The sequence below is a fragment of the Lolium rigidum genome, chromosome 2 (assembly GCF_022539505.1).
Source record: "Lolium rigidum isolate FL_2022 chromosome 2, APGP_CSIRO_Lrig_0.1, whole genome shotgun sequence".
NCBI lineage: Eukaryota > Viridiplantae > Streptophyta > Magnoliopsida > Poales > Poaceae > Lolium > Lolium rigidum.
The window spans coordinates 256,117,503-256,125,985 of record NC_061509.1 but is presented as its reverse complement, the minus strand read 5'-3'; positions in this window follow the sequence as shown (position 1 = coordinate 256,125,985).

Below are 8,483 nucleotides of genomic sequence, written 5' to 3'. Positions count from 1 at the left end.
ACACGGGCAATTCAGCCCAAAACCCTTCGTGCCAGGCCGCCTTAGAATTCTTCCACATGTAATCTTCCAAGCCCGGCCCACCTCTGGATTTGTCTAAAATCTGGTGATAACACATGCCCCCTGGTTTTGGAAATAACATTTCCAAAATCATTATGCTTTCCCTTCGAAGGGTCATGTCGTAGCGAAGCAGAGCCGTTACAAGCATCCGTCATCATTATGCCCTGTCTTCTCAGCTTCTCTAAAAATTCTGACAGCTTTAGCATCGATCCCTTGGAGGCTGTAATGGCATTAAACCTTCACCAGATTTCTCATTATTTAACCGTGCCGACTGGTTAGCTCTCTCTCTATCCTCTATTCCATCCCAGCTATCGGCACCAAAAAACCCTCCCCTCCTGTAGCAATGTCTTCCTCTTCCTCTTCCTTCTCAAAACTCTTCCCCCAATCTTCGCCGAAGAAGAAGACCGAGGACAGCCTCCACCCCGCAGTGAATCCCTTCTCCTCCGACAAGGAGGAAAAAGAAGGAGGAGCAGCGAAGGCCAAGGCCTCTCCTTCCACCCAGCTCCCGCCGAAGAAGCGCCCCCGCATGTGGGCGGACAGCGAGGACGAAGATGATGACGAAGAGGAAGAGGAGGAGGATGACTCCTCCTCCTCCATCGGGTACCCGCCGACCAAGCGCTTCCGCTCCTGGGCGGACAGCGAGGATGATGATGATGACGAGGAGGAAGAGGCTCCGGCCAAGGGCTGGGGCAGCAGCGACGAGGAGCTCCTCGGGAGCGGCGCCGACGACACCGACGGCGGCGATGACGAGGACAGACGACGACTAGTAGTATAGGACTAGTGGTAGCGAGTGCACTAGGCACCAGATCCCTCTTTTGAGAGCCATCGGCTCTTTCTTGTAAAGCCGCTCCTTGGAATTAATGAAATTGTTCTTTCTATTCATCTTTTAATCGCTCCAATTCCATTCCTTCCGTTTGTCATGCTAAGACCGATAGCAACGCGTCGGACTTCTTTCCTTTTCTTGCAAAGCAACAGACACGGTCCAAGCCCCGTACTAGACGACGGCTTTTCCTTCCCGGTTCCTCCCTGAGACGACCATGATGCAGCCGCAGCCGAGGTGACTCTAATCGGCTCTTAAAAACAGGGCATCTTCCAGGCTTGTTGCCCCCCGAGTCTTAGCCGAGGCAAAACAGAGCTGTATGGACCTGGGGTCGATCATGTCTGAGGGAGCTTCTTACGCCAAGCTAGCCGATTTGAACATAAATCGGCTTCCCAAAGCGTAAAGCCTTCAAGGCGATCTGCCCCCCGAGCTTCAGTTCCTGCCGGCCAGAAAGGTTCCTTTCCTTTGATGGACTTGAAGAGAGGATCTGAGCTTCCAAACTACCCCATTGAGGAGTTCCTTCATAAACACTCTCCCTTTGTGCTCCATTGACCCTCTGATCGCAACAGTTACTCCTCTTGAGTCGATGGCCATGCATCGGCTTTCATGTCCTTAAGTCGATGCCTGCTGCATCGGCTGTGCTCGAAAATTTTCGAATTTTCACTTTTATTACGGCCGACCTGTGCATCGGCCCCCATATTCCAATACCCATCAACAAAAGATGAGATGCTTCTGTTGCATATCCTCGTATTTTCATATACTCAGGTGCCCCCCGAGCCGATTCTGTCAAGAAAATTGATGGTATCGGCTCTGTTGGATAACATGTTGAACCCAGGCGTAAAGGTAGGTGAGGATAATTTTGGCCGATTGCTGGAATCGGCCTCCACGTTGCTTGCTCGTTGAAGGTTTTGTAAGTTCCCTTCGTAAACTTTTTTGGGGCCGATCACAAGGATCAGCCTCTCCTGGTTTGCTCATTGGTTTGATCTTGCTACCTGGTCAGGCTGGATGAAACCAACCCAACCTCTGACTTGATGCGCTTGCTGTCGTCCACCTTGAGTGCTCCGGAGAGTCGTGGAGGGCTAAGCTCTGTCGGCAAGACGAGTACCATGTTTGTGCCAGCCGATGTCTCATCATCGGCTTTCCTCTCGTTTGGGGCGCCACTCCATTTTCCGTGGACGACCCTCTTCATCCAGGGTTCGCTGAACCTTTGCAGCCGGATCAGGCCGTGCCTTCCTTAGCGTATGCGGTACAACCTTTCGGCTTCCTCTAGGCCGCGCAATCGCTGAACCCCGCGCTTTTGGGAACGGCTGAGTCCGTCGGGGCACCACCTTGGCCGGTGGTACCTGTCTTCTTCCACTTCTCCCTCGTCTTCGAATCCTCAAGATCTGCCCAACGAGGTGACTCGGCCGCGTTTGCTTTGTGGCGGGAGAGGCCCTAGGCGCTCGAACACGGACACGTTGGCTGCCTCCTTCTTTTTCTCGGTTGCATTCGGGCAATTGCCGATTGTGGGCAATCGGCTCATTCCTGAATCCCAGCAGTGCCTGAAGAAAGGGCAGTCCCAGTGTCTGGCGTTGTCATCTTGCTCCCCTGATGCTTCCGTGGCACAGCGCTCGTGCTCCTCCTCATCGCGATTCTGCCGACGATATCTTCTGGCTTCTCTAGCCAGACGATCTCTTCTATCATCGTAATTGTGCCGTCGGCGTTGGTCATACTGACTCACATATTTGTTGAGGAGGTGATCAGAGAGGGGTCGTTGATATCTTATATTCTTCACCTCTCCCTCTGTGACATAGCGCTTGCCATCATGACGGAGCCGATCGCGTGGAGCGGCCTCCTCTGTATCCTTGCTATGAGAGCAGCTGCCCTCATCTCCATCTTTGCCAGAGTGGTTTCCAAGTCCTACCATGTTGATGCTGAACGAGGGACCCGGCTGGCAACCTTCAGGGTAGATGATTTCTACCATGTTAACGGTGGGGAAGGGTTGGGTGTCGACCTTCATGGCGTATCGGTTGAAAATTAGCCGCCCCTTCTCTATCGCCGCTTGGATGTGCCGACGCCACACCCGGCAGTCGTTGGTGGCATGGGAAAGCGAGTTGTGGAACTTGCGAGTACGGCTTTCCGTTTAGCTCCTTCGCCGTGGGGAACTTGAGACCTTCGGGAATCGTCAACCTGTTTCTCCTTGAGCAGGAGGTCGAAGATTTGTTCGGTCTTGGTCACGTCAAAATCAAATCCCCGGGCGGCCCCGGTGGCTTCACCCATTTGCGGGCCACGGGGTCCCCCCCGTGTCCATTCAGCCACTCGCTATCTCTTGGCCTCCCGCGAGCACTTCATCTTCCTCTCGTATCGACCATAACTACCGCACGCTTGAACTTGTCTTGGTACAGGTCGGGGTGGCGCTGTTCATATGCCGATAGTTTCGAACCATGTGCGCCGGCGAGGGATAATCCGCTTGGGAGGCCATGTCCTTGAGCTGTGTCGCAAGGCCTCGCTACGCCAACTCGATCGCTTCCTTTTCGGTTATACGAACCGAATAACATCGGTTCCTAAGATTCCTGAAGTGCTGGATGTATTCTCGTCACCGTTTCCCCGCGCTTCTGACGTAGTTGTGCTAGATCGGCAATGCCAGACTCGGAAGCTTCCGAATGGTATTGCATATGGAACTGTTCTTCCAATTGCTTCCAAGTTTGGATGGAGTTTGCTGGCAAGGAGGTGTACCATCCAAAAGCCGATCCCGTGAGGGACCGTGAAAAAGCCTCACGCGTAGCTGATCCGACACCGAAGCCGGTCCTAGTTGAGCCAAATATCGGCCGATGTGCTCGATGGAGCTGGAGCCATCTCGATCCACCGAATTTGGAGAAGTCGGGGAGCCGATATTTAGGTGGCAGCGGGATCATCTCGTAATCGTCGGGGTACGGCTTGGAATAGCCGATCGCCCTTCTTTTCGGCATCATGCCGAATTGGTCTCTCGCATGGTACCGATCTCGATCCGCTGTGCTGGCCGTAGGAGTTGCACTCTGAAGGTTCGCCGGAGTGGCGTACTTGGCCTGCCATGTTTGCTTTTCCAGCTCTGAGCCATCTGCAGGAGCTGGGCTTGGGAGTTTCGTCGGCGTGGCGTATTTAGTTAGCCACGTCTGCTCGGTCGCCGACTTTCCTCCTGTCTTCGCCGGAGTCCCCGATGTTGTGGCCTGGTTTGTGAGTGCCCAGTCGCCACAATCCAGCACATACATGCACGCGTATCCATGAGGGATCTCCTTAGGCGCCTCCATTAAGAACTGGTAGTCACTAGGGTCGCCACCAATCCTGTAGACGAGGAATGCTGGTGTAGTCGGCACTTCAGCTGGTGCTGCCAACGCAAATGGCAGCGGTGGACGGGACTGGAATGGCAACTCTCCTTGATGCGTCCCGAGAGCTGGTCCCGACGGCGAGTGCCGGTGGCTCATGATCTCCTGGATCACGCGCGGAGCGACACGCTCCAACACGTTGACCAAGTTCTCGAGTGGCGGTGTAGCGAGTGAGCCACCGGGTAGTTGATCTCCGCCGCGGACCCCCGGTGCGTTCCTCCGACGGGGTTGAGAGGTCTATCCCATCGAGCGCACCTTGCGGTGAGAACCCCTTCCATCTGATGCCACCGGAACGGGTTCTCTGAAAAGAGCCGATGAGGTCGGCTTCGAGGGTAGCCTTGATCTCGTTGTATTGCTTCTTGAGGTCGTCAGGCAGATCCCCGTAGGTGACCGGCGTGCCGTCCGCCATCTCAGATGTAGATGGCGATGTGGTTGATGTAGACGATTGTCCCACCGGGCGTGCCAGAATGTGTTGACTGCCAAAACCCACCGGCGGGCAGCGGCCTTGTCAACACCGTAGAGCCGGGAAGAGCCTAGAGCTGCGGCTGGGCTGAGACCCCTCCGAGCGACGGCCCGCAATGCTCTTCCGGTCACACGCGGCGTTGCGAAGTGCAGGGGCGTGCCACCTGACCTATACCTGGTCAGGAAGGTGATGAAGTTGCCTCGCTTAGTTTCCTGCAGGGCATACATGTAAACGTTAAATACGAGCCTCGATCGGCTCTCGAGGTTATCCTCGTGAATCGGCTCAAAGAGCCGATCCACCCATGATCCGTACGGGGTGCACGAATACTTGGTGGTCCCGCTTGATCAAGATGAAGCCAATGAGATCTACGACGATTTAGGGTTTTCACCGCATAATCGGATCATCCTACTCCGAGTTGGGCCTTGCGGCCACGCACGGTGCTCGTAAGCCGATCCTAAACAAGGCCAAAAAACCAACATGAAGTTGATCCTAGGAACATCCCGTTTAGGACTTGCGAACGCCACCCTACGTGCCACCGGATCCTCCCCCTTTGTAAGGCCTAACTATTGCAGATATTAAACTAATCCTTGTAGAACAAGGAGCAATCGTAACGGATCAGATCTACTAAACAATGATCAAGCGAGGTGCCGCCCCCACACCCGAGATAGGCGTGAGGGCGGCTAGATATGCAAGGGTTGCACTACGTAAGCATGCTTAAACGAAGAACAATGCTAACCCTAACACATCTAATGATAACTACGTTGCTCGCCATCAAAAACGCTTCGAGTACGAGCAACGCATGAACAACGTGGGGCTTGTGCTGCCTAGATCGCAAGATGCGATCTAGGCAGACATGTCGCTTACCCGATAGAAACCCTCGAGACGAAGGAGTTGGCGATGCGCCGAGATTGGTTTGTTTTTGGGGTTGAACGTGAGTTGTTGTTTATTCCATAAACCCTAGGTACATATTTATAGTCCAGGGGACTTTCTAATGAGGGCGTGCACTAAACCGTGCACGAGTAAGATTCTATCTCTTATCTAAAATAATAAACTACTAAATAAAGATACACGGGCAATTCAGCCCAAAACCCTTCGTGCCAGGCCGCCTTAGAATTCTTCCACATGTAATCTTCCAAGCCCGGCCCACCTCTGGATTTGTCTAAAATCTGGTGATAACAACAACACATGTATAATAACTTGATAATTAACATGACATAGTATTCTCTATCCATCGGATCCCGACAAACACAACATATAGAATTACAGATAGATGATCTTGATCATGTTAGGCAGCTCACAAGATCCGACAATGATAGCACAATGGGGAGAAGACAACCATCTAGCTACTGCTATGGACCCATAGTCCAGGGGTAGACTACTCACTCATCACACCGGAGGCGACCATGGCGGCGTAGAGTCCTCCGGGAGATGATTCCCCTCTCCGGCAGGGTGCCGGAGGCGATCTCCTCGGATCCCCGAGATGGGATCGGCGGCGACGGCGTCTCCGGAAGGTTTTCCGTATCGTGGCTCTCGGTGCGGGGGTTTCGTCACGGAGGCTATTTGTAGGCGGAAGGGTAGGTCAAGAGGCGGCACGGGGGCCCCACACCACGGGGCCACGCGGCCAAGGGGGGCCGCGCCGCCCTATGGTGTGGCCCCTCCGTGGCCCCTCTTCGTCTCTCCTTCGGACTTCCGGAAGCTTCGTGAGAAAATAGGCCCCCGGGCTTTAATTTCGTCCAATTCCGAGAATATTTCCTTACTAGGATTTCTGAAACCAAAAACAGCAGAAAACGAAGCAATCGGCACTTCGGCATCTTGTTAATAGGTTAGTTCCAGAAAATGCACGAATATGACATAAAGTGTGCATAAAACATGTAGGTATCATCAATAATATGGCATAGAACATAAGAAATTATCGATACGTCGGAGACGTATCAAACACCACTACCATGACCACATGGCATTCCATGCTAACTCTTTTTGGGTTGACCCATCCAAGGCCAAGGAAGACAACATCAAGAGAAACAACTCAAGGGGGTTCACAAGTTCGGGCCCAAGGACAAGATCGTGCTACAATTGTGATGACAAGCGTCATTTCATTGCCGAGTGTCCCTATGAGAATAGGGAGACTCATGGTGGAAGGCTCATTCCCAAGGACAAGAGCAAAGACTCAAAGGGCAAATATTCAAAAGCCCCCAAGAAGAAATTCTACAACAACAAGACCAAGAAGGGCAAGAGGCCCTCAAAAATTGTGCTAGTGACTAGGGAAGAATATTCTTCCGATGAAGTTGAAAGCTCTAGTGATGATGAAGATGAAGAAAGCTCAAATGAAGTGGCCGCCATTGTCACCACCAACATTCCCTCTTCATCTCTCTTTGAATCCCCCAATGAGAATCCTCATATCAAGAATGCACATTGCTTCATGGCAAGGTCCTCCTTGGACACATGTATTGTGCTATCAACTCAAGAATAATATACCTCCGGAGATGATGATGTTGATGATGAAGAAGATGCAACCTCTAATGGATTGGTCGCTCTTGCCTCCCTCTCCACTAACTCTTCATCACCAAGTGAATCCCCCAATGAGGTCATTCATGTGGAGGAAGAAAGTTGCCTCATGGCTAAATCCTCCGAGGTATCATCTCCTAACCCCTCTATGCCTAACATGTCAAATGAGCTAGGGGTTGATCTTGCTAGTCTAAAAGTGAAACAAGAAATGCTAGAGTTTGATGATTTCATTCTTAACCTACAAGGCAATACTAAAAAGCATGTTTCAAATCTCATGGTTCGTATGGCTCAACTAAATGGTACTCTTGAGAAAAAATGCCAAATAGAGAGAGAAGACTCTCTTGAACTACATGCTATTAGAAATGCTCTTGAGGAAAGTCAAGAAACTATAGCTTCTCTTGAAGAGAGGTTAGAAAATCTTGGAGATCCTCAAGATAAAATTAACAAGCTCACTAAAGCTAGAGCTCTTGCTAGAGCTAAGTCTAAAGTGCTTTCAAAGGAAAAGGCCAAATTTGGTGTTGATCATGAGAAACTTGTGAGAGATCTAGATGATCTAGACAAGGCACACAATGCCTTGAAGAGTGAATACTCTCTCCTCTCCAAGTCTTATGAGCAACTTCAAATTAGGCTCGCCTCATATGACATACCTAGCACCTCTACTCCTTCATGTGATCATGCAAATATTATTGAGGAAAATGCTAGGTTGAAGGATGAACTTGCTAAGGCCTCCTCTCCCCAAAGTAATCTTCCCTTGGATGATCTTTTGAGTAAGCAAAGATCAAACAATGGGAAGGAGGGCCTTGTCTATAATGCCAAGGCAAACAAGCAAAAGGCCAAGCCCGCACAAGAGAAGAAGAAAGCCATCACTAATGGTGAAGCCCCCAAGGGCAAAACCATAAATGATGATGATGCGGGAATTGCTAACCCTCACTATGTTTTATTTAAAGATTATTATGGTGATGTTTATGCTAAATATGTTGGCCCATATGATGGTTATGTTGCTTGGTCTATTTGGGTCCCAAAGACCCTTGTTGCTTGATACGCCCAATTTGCATCACTATTTTATATCATAATTTGCTGTTATTCATCGATATATTTCATATTGGGACACAATACTTACGTTATTTCATCTATTTTGCATGTTTCATGATTATTTGGAGATCGAGCACCGGAGCCAGGATTCTGCTGGAAAAAGCACCGTCAGGATGCAATATTTCGGAAGATCAATTGTGGAAGGAAGTTTTACAGAGAAAATCCTATTTTTCCGGATGATGGAGGAAGCCGGAAGGGGGAGCCA